Source organism: Lepidochelys kempii, chromosome 2 (assembly GCF_965140265.1).
Source record: "Lepidochelys kempii isolate rLepKem1 chromosome 2, rLepKem1.hap2, whole genome shotgun sequence".
Classification (NCBI taxonomy): domain Eukaryota; kingdom Metazoa; phylum Chordata; order Testudines; family Cheloniidae; genus Lepidochelys; species Lepidochelys kempii.
In genome coordinates this window covers 146930464-146945958 of record NC_133257.1, presented here as the reverse complement: position 1 = coordinate 146945958, position 15495 = coordinate 146930464, and the positions used below count along the sequence as shown (strand labels likewise).

The window sequence follows — 15495 nt, the reverse complement described above, 5'->3', positions numbered from 1 at the left end:
GGATTAGATGACCTCCTGAGGACCCTTCCAACCCTGATATTCTATGATTCTATGACCATCAGAGTAGAGGGGATATATCATGTGACAGTGACTGAATTCTGATATCATTTCATACTTGAGTTTCCTTTATAAAACCCAACAACAGAAACGTCTTGCTTCTAAACCTGTTCTTTATGTACTAAGCATTATTTGTGCTAATGAATAGAAACCACAAGTTCACATAGAAAGATCTAGTATCTGCCTCATTGTTTAGAGATTCATAGATTAATAAATTATAAGGCTGAAATGGACCACTCTGATCATTTAGTGTGACCTCCTGCATAACAGAAGCCATAGCACTTCCTGAATTAATTCCTGTTTGAACTGGAGCAGCAGTCCCCAAACTGTAGGTCATGACCTGAAATGATATACAAAATGGCAGCCTCCACACAGCATGGCCTCACATGTATTATGCAGAGGCTGCTATTTTGTAAAATGGTGGCCTCCTGGTGCAATATTTGTGGAGCAGGTCCGGACAGATTGGCTGTGTGTGGGTGGTTTTGTGGATCCCATTTTGTGTTTTGCACCATCTGACTGTGCAAGCATCCACCTAAGAGACTTGAATCCAGAAGATCCTTACCCGTGTGCAGTAGTCTTATCAACAGAGCATCCTCTCTGCTTGAGCTGGTAGGTACCTGTACTAGACTTTTCTGAGATGTGAATCTGCAGTGGTTTTTAAGCTCTTTAAAGCAGGGCCCATATCTTCTTTTATGCCATCCTGAGCGCTCTGTTGGCACTCGATAAAGAATAATCTTAAATCACTGTCTCTATGCTGCCTTACTATCACTGCACAGAGCCTTACTAAGTACTGGCCTCATTTTCTTAACAGTGAATTCCTCTTTCTCATTTGTGATAAGAGGCACAATGGGCTGATTTTTAGACTGAATATCTGCTTCAATCTCCAGCTCTGAATCTAGCTCAGTTATGAACAAAAAACAAGAGTGCAAGAAATGTGCTCACAAATGAGCCAAGGCTTTCTCTGAATATGACTTCACCAGTGATTTTTGTCAAGAACAAAGACAGGCTAAAACGCCTGCTATGTCACACGCTGTTATCTAGCGAAAGCATGAAGCCTAATAAACTTAAATGACATTTGGAAACCTTTCACAAGGATGACATAGGAAAACCAAGGTCATTTTTCCAGTGCTGGAAAGAAGAACTTTCTCATTAACAAATGCAATTCAAGAGAGCCATGTCCGTCTCTGACCATGATCAAAAGGCATAATTTGAGGTGAGTTACTGCATTGCACAAGCCAAGAAGCCTCACATAGTTGGAGAAACTTTGATTTTGCCAGCTGCAATCAATATCATGAAGATAATATGTAGGAAAAACGAGGCAAACAATCTCCATGCCATACCACTATCCATCACAGTGAAGCGAAGAATTGAGGCTATAGGGGCAGACTAGGAAAACACACTGGTGGAGCATCTGAAAAACATGGATGCTGTTGCTCTTCAGTTGCTGTGAGCACTGAGAGTTGTTCTTCTTCGAGAGATGTCCCTGTGGCTGCTCCACTCCAGGTGTTGGTGCATCCCTGTGTCTTCGCTCGGAGATTTTGACAGCAGTACTCGTACCGGTCACGCACGCGCAGAGCCTGCCCCACACGCTGAGTGTGCTTTAATAGTATGCGTGCGTGACCGGTCTCCTCCATTCCTTCTCTACCGTCCCCGGACTGAGATGGAGCTCAGCAGACTTGCCTGGCTCTCCAGGTTTTAAGCACTGCTCTAACTGTAATGGTGCCATCCCTCTTTCAGATGGCCACTCTAAATGTATTAAATGTTTGGGGAAGTCCCACATCCCCCAAAAATGTGCCCACTGCAGCAAGTTAAAATCCAGGGCATGCAAAGACAGGGAACTGCACTTAAAATTGCTCCTGCTGCAAAAATCTCTCAGACCAGCCTCAGACACCGGCTCTGACTCTGCTGTACACCGCTGCCCCCCCGCTTCAAAGAAACAGAAGAAAACTTCAAAAAAGCATCAGTCCCTCTCACCCACAAAGGGTATTCTCAGGGACAAGAGCTCTCTGGGCAGATCCACTGCTTCCCTCCCGGCGGTCCCCCGGCTGGGTACTTTTGATGTGCTGGGCTTTCAGTTGCCTGCCTCTCACATGGCACCGCTTGGCACTGCAATGGAAGCAGTGCTGATGCATACTAGCCTGCCTGACCCCCCACAGACTCCTCTCACTCTCCCAGCACTGTCAGCCTTTGAGCTAGCTGGCAGTGACAGAAGGCTCAGGACACTGGTGCAGAGGAACCCCTCTTCACAACAAATTCCTCTCGCTCAGCCCTCCCCTCACAGAGGCACTGTGGCGCTGCAATTCACACAGTCAAGGGACCTGCTGGTGTCACCTATCTTGCAGTCACCCCTACTTACCAGCTACTTCTCTCCGGATGCTCAGGCAAGATCCGCACAGCTTTCCTCCAGAGATGAGGAATCTGGGCTGCAGGGAGAATTTTCACCTTATCAGATCTCCAGTCCACAGACCCCAATCAAGAGAGGTCATAGAAAAGCTACCTCATCCTACTCCGAGGGCCCTGCCCCATGGTGCGTGAACCCCTGGATGGTACCACCCATGCCCTTCCCACCACAGTGGCAATATTGGGCTCCATGGGCTCCTTCTACTCTGGACCACACTCGTTATACGACTGCAGCCAGGCGTGAGACCTGCTCGGTACCACCAGCTGACGACCCTGCCACTGACTCCAGACACAAGGCAGCCCTGTCACAACCTCAAGAACAATCATGGCCTGCCTCTAACCTGGTAGAACCAGTTGTTCCACCTGATGAAGCATTGCTTCCTCTTCCTCCAGCGTCTTCAGACGACTTCTCAAAATTTCAGAACCTCTTTCAAAGAGTTGCCAGTGAGCTACGAATTAACCTGGAGGAAGTTCCTGAACAGCAGCATGAGTTAACTGACATCCTGCAGCCCTCTTCTTCTTCTAGAATTGCAATAACTATCAATGCAGCCCTTCTAGAACCTGCCATGGCCATCTGGCAAACTCCGGTTGCAAGCCTGCCTACCTGTAAGCGAGTGGACCAGAAGTACTTTATTCCTTCTAAGGGCTTGGAATTCCTTTTCACTCACCCAGTGCCAAACTCGTTGGTAGTAGACACAGTCAACCACAAGAACAAACACCAGTTTTCCCCACTCCACCCCTTCTGACAAGGACAGTAAACAATTAGATCTTCTTGGATGTAAGGTATACACTTCTTCCATGTTACAGTTTCGCATTGCTAATTGTACAGCTGTTCTAGCAAAATATGACCACAAAAATTACAATAAATTAATGGACTTTATTGATCACATTCCAGAGGAAAAGAAACAACAATTTAAAGCCATAGTTTCCGAGGGACAAATCGTCTCCTGCACTGCTCTTCAAGCTGCCCTGGCCGCAGCCAATACTGTGGCACGATCCACTGCCACAGTAGTTGTGATGTGCTGAGGTTCATGGCTCTTGTCCTCTTCCTTTCCCTGGGAGATCCAGAGTATCATTGAGGATCTCCCCTTCGATGGTGAGAAACTATTCTCCTCCACTACGAATGACATACTCCACTCCATGAAGGACTCCAGGGCAACTCTTTGCTCTCTGGGGAGTCAAACCCCTACAACCAGAAGGCGACAATATAGATACCAGCCTTACCAGCAACTACGCTACCCCACATACACCCAGCAATTCCATAGATCTCACGAGCAATAGCAACAACAGCAACACCAGAGACCCAGATACCAATGCTGCTGTCCCAACTCGTTGGCAGTGTCTTAACCCCCTCTGACCAATAAGCAAATTCAAAGCCTTGGTCAAGGGTATAGAAAACAATATTCCCACTTCAATGCTTACGCCACCTGCCCCTATTTTTGGTCATTGCCTATGCCCATTCTCCCATCAATGGCGAAATATTACCACCGACAAGTGGGCTTTAGAGGTCATCACAGTTGGCTGTTCCATCCCTTTCCTCTCGCCGCCTCCCACCCACCCACCTTCCCTGTCTCTCTTCAGGGACCCCTCTCACGAGCAACTGCTCCTCCAAGAAGTACAACATCTACTTCAATTGGGGGCAGTGGAAATCGTGCCCGAACAACACAGAGGGAAATGTTTCTATTCCCATTACTTCTTAACAGAAAAGAAAACTGAGGGATGGTGACCAATCCTCGACCTCAGGTGGCTAAACAAATTTATCAAAAAGTAAAAGTTCAAAATGGTTACCCTCACCACCATAATCCCAGCACTGGAGCAGGGTGATTGTTTTTGAGCCCTTGACCTACAGAATGCCTGTTTTCATGTGACGGTTCACCCATCCCACAGACGTTTTCTTCGTTTTACCCTTGGTTCGACACATTTTCAATACAGAATGTTGCCCTTCCACCTATCTACCGCCCCCCAAGTTTTCTCCAAACGCCTAGCTGCCCACCTCAGGAAAGAGGGGGTTATAATATTTCCTTACCTCGATGATTATCTCCTCAAAGCCTCAACGCTCGATAAAGCTCGTTGATCCATGCAGCTTACCGTCGCTTGCTTCCTTTCCCTTGGCCTACAAATAAACAAAAGCAAATCCACCTTATCTCCTACCCAACAACTGGAGTTCATAGGAGCACACCTTGATTCCCAAACGGGAATAGCGTCTCTCCCTCTCAATCATTTCAACACCATAAACCTCCTGGTTACAAAACTTCGCAGCAGTTCCCAGGTCACTGCACAAGACTGCCTGCAACTATTAGGCCACATGGTCTTGTGTACTTTCGTGGTCAAAAATGCATGCCTATACATGAGGTGCTTCCAAGCTTGGTTGGCCACGGCTTGCAGACAGAATGTACATGCTTTAAACAAGCCTCTATCCATACCCTTTGGAGCCAAAGACTCCCTCCAATGATGGACAGTTCCCTCCAACCTCTGCTGAGGAGTCCCTTTTCTCCAGGATGCTCTATCACTCATAACGACTACTGATGCATCCCTCATGGGATGGGGAGCACACATGTCCCACCACACAGCCCAGGGGCTATAGTCTTTCACTGAAGCCTCCCTATACATAAACGTCCTGCCGTCACTTCCTCCCGTTCATTCAGAACCAATGTGTTTTGGATAATGACAGACAACATTGCATGCATGTTCTAAGTTCACAGGCAGGGAGGGGCTCGATCTCACTCACTTTGCACAGAAGCCATGAAGCTCTGGAATTGGTGCCTCGTGAACAACATCCGGATATCAGCCTCCTATCCTCCCAGAGCCCTGAATATCACCAGGGATGAACTAAGCAGATGTTTTCCCTGGGATCATGAATGGGAGATAAACGACATGATCATACACAACATATTCTGCATTTGGGGCTATCCAACCCTAGACCTCTTCATGACTGCGAAGAACAAGAAATGTCCCGAATTTTGCTCCAGAGCAGTGTTCGGCAAACATTCCCTAGGAGAGGTTTCGGAGTAACAGCTGTGTTAGTCTGTATTCGCAAAAAGAAAAGGAGTACTTGTGGCACCTTAGAGACTAACCAATTTATTTGAGCATGAGCTTTTGTGAGCTACAGCTCACTTCATCGGATGCATACTGTGGAAACTACAGAAGACATTATATACACAGAGACCATGAAACAATACCTCCTCCCACCCCACTGTCCTGCTGGTAATAGCTTATCTAAAGTGATCATCAAGTTGGGCCATTTCCAGCACAAATCCAGGTTTTCTCACCCTCCGCCCCTCCCCCTCCAAACTCACTGTCCTGCTGGTAATAGCCCATCCAAAGTGACCACTCTCTTCACAATGTGTATGATAATCAAAGTGGGCCATTTCCAGCACAAATCCAGGTTTTCTCACCCCCCTACCCCCATTCACACACAAACTCACTCTCCTGCTGGTAATAGCTCATCCAAAGTGAGCACTCTCCCTACAATGTGCATGATAATCAAGGTGGGCCATTTCCAACATAAATCCAAGTTTAACCAGAACGTCGGGGGGGGGGGGGGGTAGAAAAAAACAAGGGGAAGTAGGCTACCTTGCATAATGACTTAGCCACTCCCAGGCTCTATTTAAGCCTAAATTAATAGTATCCAATTTGCAAATGAATTCCAATTCAGCAGTTTCTCGTTGGAGTCTGGATTTGAAGTTTTTTTGTTTTAAGATAGCGACCTTCATGTCTGTGATTGCGTGACCAGAGAGATTGAAGTGTTCTCCGACTGGTTTATGAATGTTATAATTCTTGACATCTGATTTGTGTCCATTTATTCTTTTACGTAGGGATTGTCCAGTTTGACCAATGTACATGGCAGAGTGGCATTGCTGGCACATGATGGCATATATCACATTGGTGGATGTGCAGGTGAACGAGCCTCTGATAGTGTGGCTGATGTTATTAGGCCCTTTGATGGTGTCCCCTGAATAGATATGTGGGCACAGTTGGCAATGGGCTTTGTTGCAAGGATAAGTTCCTGGGTTAGTGGTTCTGTTGTGTGGTATGTGGTTGTTGGTGAGTATTTGCTCCAGGGTGGGGGGCTGTCTGTAGGCAAGGACTGGCCTGTCTCCCAAGATTTGTGAGAGTGTTGGGTCATCCTTCAGGATAGGTTGTAGATCCTTAATAATGCATTGGAGGGGTTTTAGTTGGGGGCTGAAGGTGACGGCTAGTGGCGTTCTGTTATTTTCTTTGTTAGGCCTGTCCTGTAGTAGGTGACTTCTGGGAACTCTTCTGGCTCTATCAATCTGTTTCTTCGCTTCCGCAGGTGGGTATTGTAGTTGTAAGAATGCTTGATAGAGATCTTGTAGGTGTTTGTCTCTGTCTGAGGGGTTGGAGCAAATGCGGTTGTATCGCAGAGCTTGGCTGTAGACGATGGATCGTGTGGTGTGGTCAGGGTGAAAGCTGGAGGCATGTGGGTAGGAATAGCGGTCAGTAGGTTTCCGGTATAGGGTGGTGTTTATGTGACCATTGTTTATTAGCACTGTAGTGTCCAGGAAGTGGATCTCTTGTGTGGACTGGATCAGGCTGAGGTTGGTGGTGGGATGGAAATTGTTGAAATCATGGTGGAATTCCTCAAGGGCTTCTTTTCCATGGGTCCAGATGATGAAGATGTCATCAATATAGCGCAAGTAGAGTAGGGGCTTTAGGGGATGAGACCTGAGGAAGCGTTGTTCTAAATCAGCCATAAAAATGTTGGCATACTGTGGGGCCATGCGGGTACCCATAGCAGTGCCGCTGATCTGAAGGTATACATTGTCCCTAAATGTAAAATAGTTATGGGTAAGGACAAAGTCACAAAGTTCAGCCACCAGGTTAGCCGTGACATTAACGGGGATAGTGTTCTTGACAGCTTGTAGTCCATCTTTGTGTGGAATGTTGGTGTAGAGGGCTTCTACATCCATAGTGGCCAAGATGGTGTTATCAGGAAGATCACCGATGGATTGTAGTTTCCTCAGGAAGTCAGTGGTGTCTCGAAGGTAGCTGGGAGTGCTGGTAGCGTAGGGCCTGAGGAGGGAGTCTACATAGCCAGACAATCCTGCTGTCAAGGTGCCAATGCCTGAGATGATGGGGCGCCCAGGATTTCCAGGTTTATGGATCTTGGGTAGTAGATAGAATATCCCAGATTGGGGTTCCAGGGGTGTGTCTGTGCGGATTTGATCTTGTGCTTTTTCAGGAAGTTTCTTGAGCAAATGCTGTAGTTGCTTTTGGTAACTCTCAGTGGGATCATAGGGTAATGGCTTGTAGAAAGTGGTGTTGGAGAGCTGCTGAGCAGCCTCTTGTTCATATTCCAACCTATTCATGATGACAACAGCACCTCCTTTGTCAGCCTTTTTGATTATGATGTCAGAGTTGTTTCTGAGGCTGTGGATGGCATTGTGTTCTGCACGGCTGAGGTTATGGGGCAAGTGATGCTGCTTTTCCACAATTTCAGCCCGTGCACGTCGGCGGAAGCAGTCTATGTAGAAGTCCAGTCTGCTGTTTTGACCTTCAGGAGGAGTCCACCTAGAATCCTTCTTTTTGTAATGTTGGTAGGGAGGCCTCTGTGGATTAGTATGTTGTTCAGAGGTATTTTGGAAATATTCCTTGAGTTGGAGATGTCGAAAATAGGATTCTAGGTCACCACAGAACTGTATCATGTTCGTGGGGGTGGAGGGGCAGAAGGAGAGGCCCCGAGATAAGACAGCTGCTTCTGCTGGGCTGAGAGTATAGTTGGATAGGTTAACAATATTGCTGGGTGGGTTGAGGGAACCATTGCTGTGGCCCCTTGTAGCATGTAGTAGTTTAGAAAGTTTAGTGTCCTTTTTCTTTTGTAGAGAAGCAAAGTGTGCGTTGTAAATGGCTTGTCTAGTTTTAGTAAAATCCAGCCAAGAGGAAGTTTGTGTGGAAGGTTGGTTTTTTATGAGAGTATCCAGTTTTGAGAGCTCATTCTTAATCTTTCCCTGTTTGCTGTAGAGGATGTTGATCAGGTGATTCCGCAGTTTCTTTGAGAGCGTGTGGCACAAGCTGTCAGCATAGTCTGTGTGGTATGTAGATTGTAATGGATTTTTTACCTTCAGTCCTTTTGGTACAATGTCCATCTGTTTGCATTTGGAAAGGAAGATGATGTCTGTCTGTATCTGTACAAGCTTTTTCATGCAGTTGATAGATTTCCACTCCATACGGCTAAATGCAGTGCCTTGCATAATGACAGGTTTCAGAGTAAGAGCCGTGTTAGTCTGTATTCGCAAAAAGAAAAGGAGTACTTGTGGCACCTTAGAGACTAACCAGTTTATTTGAGCATGAGCTTTCGTGAGCTACAGCTCACTTCATCGGATGCATACTGTGGAAACTACAGAAGACATAGAGACAATGAAACAATACCTCCTCCCACCCCACTCTCCTGCTGGTAATAGCTTATCTAAAGTGAGCTATTACCCTAGGAGATGCGTTCCTGATCTCATGGGCTCAACACTTAATGTATCCTTTCCCCCCGATACTAGTTCTCCACAGAGTTCTGACAAAGATACAAACAGATTGTGCCATGGTAATTTTGATTGCCCCGTCGTGGCCCAGACAACCATGGTATCCATTCCTCACCAGCATGTCAATTTATCCACCGATTTCATTGCCTCTCACTCTGAACCTCATATTACAGCAACACGGCCAATTTCTTCACCCCAACTTATCCATGCTTCACCTCAAAGCTTGGTTCCTCCATGGTTCTCAGAAAGCGAACTAGCATGCTCTGAAAAGAGTACTTTAACATAGCAGAACACAATCTACTCGCACCACATATCTCCAAAAGTGGAAACGATTCACGCATTGGTGCTTGAACAACCAAATTCTTCCCATTTCCGCACTTCTTCCAGCACATACGTGATTACCTACTAGACCTTAAGCAATCTGGCCTTTCTTTCAGCTCCTTCAAAGTCCACTTAGCTGCTATTCCAACTTTTCACGACAACATCAATGGTACTTCTGTTTTTGCTTATCCAATCAGCAAGTGCTTTCTTAAAGGGCTCCAATCCCTATACCTGGACATTAAACCTCCTACTCCTCCGTGGGACCTTCACTTAGTATTAATCTGTTTAACGCAACAACCTTTCGAGCTCCTAGCCACTTGCACCCTCTTACACCTCTCTATGAAAACAACATTCTTAGTGGCAATCACCTCAGCCAGACGTGCAGGAGAAATAGCAGCTCTTATGGCGGACCCACCCTACACAACATTTTTTTAACAACCAGGTTACCCTCCGACTACACCCCAAATTTCTTCCAAAGGTACATTCGTCATTCCACATCAACGAACCTATACATCTACCAACCTTCTTTCCTAAATCGCATGCAAACTCCTTTGAATTCCCAATGCATATGTTGGATGTACGCAGGGCTTTGTCCTTTTGTTTGGATAGAACCTTTAGGAACTCTTCCAGACTCTTTGTCTCCATTTCAGAATGATCCGAGGAGACACCTATTTCCACCCAGAGACTTTCCAACTGGATCTCTGCTTGTATCCATCTATGCTATCAGTTAAAGGAGACAATTCCTCCAGCCTGCATCAGGACTCACTCCACTAGATCTGTAGCTACCTCTGTGGCTTTTCTACGCAGAGTCCCTCTGGCTGACATCTGTAAAGCTGCCACTCGGACCTCCGAACACACATTTGTTAAGCATTATGCCCTTACTCAAGCCCCTCTCACTGATACACGATTGGGCAGAGCTGTATTATCTACCACATTCCTACCAGATCCGAAGTCCCTACCTCCTTGAGATATACTGCTTTTAAGTCACCTGGAGTGGAGCACCCACAGGGACATCTCTCTCTCGAAGAGGAGGTTACTCGCCTATGCAGTAACTGACGTTCTTTGAGATGAGTATCCCTGTGGGTGCTCGACTACCCCCCTCTTCCCCTCTACTTCGGAGTTGGGGTAGCCTCCATTGCAGAGAAGGAACTAAGGAGAGCGGTCATGCACGCTTACTATTAAAGCACACTCAGCATGTGAGGCAGGCTCTGTGCATGTGCAACCGGCATGAGTACTGCTGTCAAAATCTCAGAGCGAAGGCACAGGGATGCACCAACACCTGGAGTGGAGCACCCACAGGGACACTCATCTTGAAGAAAGTCAGTTACTGCACAGGTGAGTAACCTCCTCTTATGTACATTTCCTGGCCTTTGTGAAATACACATGGGCGGTTGCAATTCTCGAAGACGTTCTGTTTTCTCTCCCTCTTCCTGGACATGAGATGGTACAAGGAATGTTTGATATGCTACATGGCTGACATGCAAAACAAAAACATCCCATGTGATCACATTGGTGGGTTTTAGACAGAGTTCCATCTGTTCCATGTCAGGCCACAAATCAGGTCTGCATACCTTGCTAAAGAAAGTTGCTCCATCTACTGTGTGGACTCACTGCAGAATGCACAGAGATCAATGGCATCTAAAGCTCTGAATTCAGAGCTAGGTGAAGTTTTGCCCAGGTCTCATCTATTGTGAACTATATTAAAACTCAGCCTCTTCATGAACATCTATTTGCAAAACTGTGTGAAGACATGGGGTCTTATCGTGAGGTGTTACTGTTTCACCCTGACAGGTTTCAGAGTAACAGCTGTGTTAGTCTGTATTCGCAAAAAGAAAAGGAGTACTTGTGGCACCTTAATGACTAACAAATTTATTTGAGCATAAGCTTTCGTGAGCTACAGCTCACTTCATCGGATGCATTCAGTGGAAAATACAGTGGGGAGATTTATATACACAGAGAACATGAAACAATGGGTGTTACCATACACACTGTAAGGAGAGTGATCACTTAAGATGAGCTAATACCAGCAGGAGAGCGGGGGTGGGGGTGGGAGAAAACCTTTTGTAGTGATAATCAAGGTGGGCCATTTCCAGCAGTTGACAAGAACATCTGAGGAACAGTCAGGGGTGGGGGGAAATAAACATGGGGAAATAGTTTTACTTTGTGTAATGACCCATCCACTCCCAGTCTATATTTAAGCCTAAGTTAATTGTATCCAGTTTGCAAATTAATTTCAATTCAGCAGTCTTTCATTGGAGTCTGTTTCTGAAGTTTTTTTGTTGAAGAATTGTCACTTTTGGGTCTCTAATTGAGTGACCAGAGAGATTGAAGTGTTCTCTGACTGGTTTTTGAATGTTATAATTCTTGACATCTGATTTGTGTCCATTTATTCTTTAACATAGAGACTGTCCAATTTGACCAATGTACATGGCAGAGGGGCATTGCTGGCACATGATGGCATATATCACATTGGTGGATATGCAGGTGAACCATGTGCAGTGTGGCTGATGAGATTAGGCCCTATGGTGGTGTCCTCTGAATAGATATGTGGGCACAGTTGACAATGGGCTTTGTTGCAAGGATAGGTTCCTGGGTTAGTGGTTCTGTTGTGTTGTGTGTGGTTGCTGGTGAGTATTTGCTTCAGGTTGGGGGGCTGTCTGTAAGCAAGGACTGGCCTGTCTCCCAAGATCTGTGAAAGTGATGGGTCGTCCTTCAGGATAGGTTGTAGATCCTTGATGATCTGTCATTCCACTATTTTGCCCAAGATCCATGTCAATCTGAGAAATACAGTGATTTGTGTTGTCCCATTTATCCTTTAAAAATATTGGTGCAATATTAGCTTTCTTCCAGTTCTCTGGAACTTTCCAGTGTTCCAAGACTTATTGAAACTCAATATTAATAGTACAGAGATCTATTAAATGTCATCCCATTTCTATTACTACAGATTTCAAGGTCATCCAAATCTTGTGGTATGATATTCCAGTCCTCCTCTGTATTGGCAATACTTCTCAACATCCACAAATATTATAAGCACACTCTCATTTTTGGTGCCAAGACCAAGAATGAAAATGTGAAATAAGATCAGTCCCAAGACTGATTCCTGAGGAACTCCACTAGTAACTTCCTCCAGCCTGACTGTTCACCTTTCAGCATGACCCATTGTAGTCTTCCCTTCAGCCAGTTCCTATTCACCTTTTAATTCTCATATTAATTCCTATCTTCTTCAATTCAACTAATACTTTCCCAGGTGGAACTGCATCAAATGCCTTACTGAAATCCAGGTAGATTAGATATACTGCATTTCCTTTGTCTAAAAGATCAGTTATTTTTTCAAAGAAAGAGATCATATTGGTCTGTCACGATCTACCTTGTGTAAAACCATGTTTTATTTTGTCCCAATTACTGTTTACTGCTATGTCCTTAACTACTTTCTCTTTCAAAATATGTTCCAAGACCTTGCATATCAAATGTGTTGCATTACAGCTAAATGCAAGATCATACATGTAATATCAAATAATGAAGGTCACACTTGCAGGTTGGGGGACTATGTTGTGGATAGCAGTGCCTCTGACAAGGATTTAAGTGTTATCGTAGATAACCAAATAAACATGAGTACCCAGCACAAGCTATGTCAAAATGGCTACACAGCGTTAGGATTTATTAACGGGGTTACATGAAGCAGGAGTATGGATGTGATGTTACCTCTGTATATAGCATTGGGGAGACTACTGCTGGAATAGTGTGTCTACACTTTATGAAAAATATTAAAAAGTGGAGATGGTTCAGAGAAGAATTACAAGAATAGCTTCTCATCTGGAAAACATGAGTAGTTAAGAACTCTATAGCCTTCATTTCCATTTAATTTTGACGGGTTTCCATGCCTCCTTTTTGGCTTATGTCCTGCCCCCTGGACTCATGTGTACATGTACGCTTTTGGCATGGTTGGCCATTTTGAAAAGAAATTATTTTATTATTTTTATGGGGAACCTTAGGGGTGTTTGTGTGTGTGTGTGTGTGTGTGTGTGTGTATTTTTATACGTTATGGTTAGAAGAAAATTTTTTTTACACACTTTCAGAGAAATAATTTTATAGGCATTTTTAGATAATTTACAAAACAAAGCAGATTATCACAAAGCGTTAAAGGAAAAATGTCAGAAAAGACAGTTTTAAAACTGCAAAAAAGGAAAAAAGAGAAGAGTCCCTTAAATGTATTAACAAGTCTTTTTTTTAAAAAAACCAAACAGCTATGGATTTAGGTTATTTTGAAGTAAAGTCTGAAAAATAATTATATGGTTTTTGAAATAAAGAACAGAACATGTATGTTTAGAGAAAATTAACCAGCTAGTGAGAGAGGCTTGTAGAACATTTGAGAAAAGCAAAAACCTCTTAGCCTGTTACAGAAAGAGGAAAAAATAAAGGGGGAGAGAAAGTTTTAAAGCAGCAAGAAATGCTGTATCACTGACCACTGAGAGAACCACTCTACCCCTGCAGCTATCTCTAGTCAAATGCCAAGAAGTCTGTCAAAAGTCAGCCAGCCTCGGGCAAACAATGCCTCTTGGCTGAGCCTGTAAAATGCTGTTGAGCTTTGTCATAGAAGGCATTTTCCTGAACCAATCATAATGAGCCACATGACCACTAACATGTGGCTATTGACAGTTGGTGTGCTTAAAAAATACAACACTGTGCATAACACAATTTTTTGTAGAAATACCTGCCTTTTTAAAAAAAAATAGTGTTAGCTTGCTTTTTAAAGTTTTGCCCAAAAGGAAAACTGCCCCCAAAACTTATTACTTGTAATGTGTAAAGAAATCTTTAAATTGCACACTTGATACAAAACACACATAGGTTAACTGAAAAGAAATACTAGCTTATGTAAAGCAGTTAACATTTTTACCAGAGGTATGAACGCTGTTTTCCCGCCACAGTTTTCTTTCCTAATGTTTTTTAGTATTTAAATGCTATTAAACCAAGTAAAATTTTAACAAACACACTTTTAAAACAGCAATCAAAAGAAGCACGTGTGAGGATTTCTTTACTAACATTTTTTTTTAAAATGTAGGAGACATTCTTATTTGTTTTTGGTGTTGTACCAGAAAATAAATTACCGGTACCTCCTTTTACATAAAGCCTGTAGCCTTGATCTTAAAAAGTGATAGAATGACCCTAATGAAAGTTTTCTAATCTTTATATCAATTTCTCTTATTCTGTTTACTTAAAGTAATATATTTTTAAAACCCTTGATTATGCTATGTCACTGGGAGCTCTGCAATTTTCACCCCTCCTGTATTAGCATTTATACCTCAGTAATATTTTCTGTTGTAGAAAATAGTGCTTTTTAAAGTTTAGCCAGGGTGCAAAAGCAACCCCAAAATGTTCTTAGAGACTAAAAGAGCTAGTAACCCTTTTTACCAGAAACAAGATTTTGACTTCTGAAAAATGTTTTAACAAACTTTTAAAAAAGAGCTTTGAAGCAGTTTTATAACTTTTAAAGGAAAAATAACCAAAATTCATGTTTTAAGTCTAGTGAAATAAAATTGACATTTGCAAATTGTGGAGAAGCATAGCCTTTTGCTAAAGAATTGAGCAACGTTAGTGAAGGAGCATACCCCCCCTTCTTTTAAAAAATTGTTAACTTTTGCAATGAAAGAATTTTTAACCACAGGATTAAAATTAAATAAAGTTGGTATATCATAAATTTTAAAAATAATGTAAGCATGTTTTTACATTTTAAAAAGTTGCTAAGTTTACTTAATTTCCATAACTAAATAATTATCTCAGTGACACAAATTAAATAAAATTTTTAGTAATTTTATGTCTAAGGACATGTCTATATGGCAAAGAAAAACCTGTGGCTGGCCTGTGCCAGCCAACTTGAGTTCGTGGGCTACGGGTTTGCGGGACTCTTTCATTGCTGGGTAGATTTCCGGTCTTGGGCTGGAGCCTGGGCTCTGGGATCCTCCAGGATGGGTGGACCAACTTTTCTTGGTGAGAGAGACAAGCCTTCGAGCTTACACAGAGCTCTTCTTCAGGTCCAGGAAACATACCCAGAGTGTCACAGCTAATACAAAGTGGAACAGATTGCTTAGTATAAGGGGTAATGCTTGTTGTAGGAGGCCATGGAACATTTCTGAAGACCTTTTTCAAGAAAGGTGGGTCTGTACATATTTGGGCTTGTTTGGACATCTGAATCTTTTAGAAGGTTCATTTCTGAAATGTTCCATCTATA

At 43.7% G+C, this 15495-nt stretch overlaps 1 protein-coding gene across 1 annotated transcript in view; it reads left to right on the top strand.

Annotated features, from left to right (window-relative positions):
- The window catches only part of SLC12A7 (solute carrier family 12 member 7), a 334571-nt gene that overhangs the window by 126532 nt on the left and 192544 nt on the right, over nucleotides 1-15495 (top strand). The gene's annotated exons all lie outside the window — the stretch shown is intronic.